Here is a 1390-nt window from a genome sequence, read left to right as displayed (position 1 = left end):
CTCCCTACAAGACCCACTTTACGAGTCAAAACTACCCTATAATTTTTATCCACCATCAGGTAGAGCATTACAAATATCCAAAACATATTGCTTCTAATAAACCAACCATTACTTCTAACTTTCACTAATCAAGACAATAAAGATAGTCAATATTTGTAACTACAGATTATATTCTTAATCAGTCATTTATCAAGTATCAGTAAAGGTTCAGAAGGCAGAAAGAAATATATGAACAAATGTGTGTTATTGTTGTTTTTCTTTTGCAGTTAGAGAGTTCACTTTATGTAAATCTTCTCATTAATCAATTTCACCATGCAAACAATCAAGATGTATTGCTACAAATTAGTTATACAGTTTATATTTCTTCTGCAAATGTCCCTGCAAATGTCTCCCCAAAATTGTTAATCTCCTGTGCCTTTGATCTTTGAAGGTCTCAATCTTACTTATGTAGCAGCTCTTGGGAGTCTGTTCATTTTCTGAAAACGCTTTGAAATTCTCTCCCTCCCCTTCCAAACTGCTTGTATGCAAAATCAAGCAACCCACAGCCTGTAAAAACGCCTCGTTGTACTTGATAACTAAGGAAACTGGGAACTTCAAGCAGTCAGAGTAGCCTTTTATTTCTCTCGTATTAGGGATCACATCTCCAGACCGGCTGAGGTTTTGGGACAAGGATGGGGTCATTTGCAATGAAGGGTCTGTTATTTCAAGTAAACTAGTCTGTTCACTCTCAAAAGCACTCGGTTTGTTCTAAAAATGGAGAGATAGCTTCAAGTACTTTAGTTTGCATTTGTAGAATAATCTCATCCCAGAATGTTTTTGACAATTTATATTTATTTATTTATTTACTATTTACATTTTTATCCCGCCCTCCCCGTAGGCTCAGGGCGGCTTACACAGCATATCGCCGAATCATAGCATAAAACAGTAAAAACATTAAAAGCATTAGAACAACTCATATTCATATGCAGCATTTGGTGCTCCTCTTTTAAAAACAAGATGGCCATCTCCTAAAAAGTCCCATCCTCGTCCAAGTGCCCACATCATGATGACCCTGTACCCAAGTCCCTGGGGCGTTGGTGGACTATGGCGATGGCGGCTCCTATTCGAACGCCTGGCGGAAGAGCTCCGTCTTGCAGGCTCTGCGGAACTGTGCTAAGTCCCGCAGAGCCCTGATCTCCTCTGGGAGCTCATTCCACCAGATAGGAGCCGCCACCGAAAACGCCCTATTCCTGGTCATAGCGAGTTTGATGACCCAGGGACCTGGCACATCCAGTAAGTTCTGCTTCCCCGACCGTAGTGCTCTTGGGGGAACATGTGGGGAAAGGCGGTCCCTTAAGTAGGCTGGTCCCTGACCATATAGGGCTTTAAAGGTAATAACCAGCCCTTTGAA

The sequence above is a fragment of the Gekko japonicus genome, unplaced genomic scaffold, assembly GCF_001447785.1.
Source record: "Gekko japonicus isolate JY-2015 unplaced genomic scaffold, Gekko_japonicus_V1.1 scaffold3559, whole genome shotgun sequence".
Taxonomy (NCBI): domain Eukaryota; kingdom Metazoa; phylum Chordata; class Lepidosauria; order Squamata; family Gekkonidae; genus Gekko; species Gekko japonicus.
The sequence above is the reverse complement of the archived record's forward strand: the minus strand, read 5'-3'. Positions refer to the sequence as shown.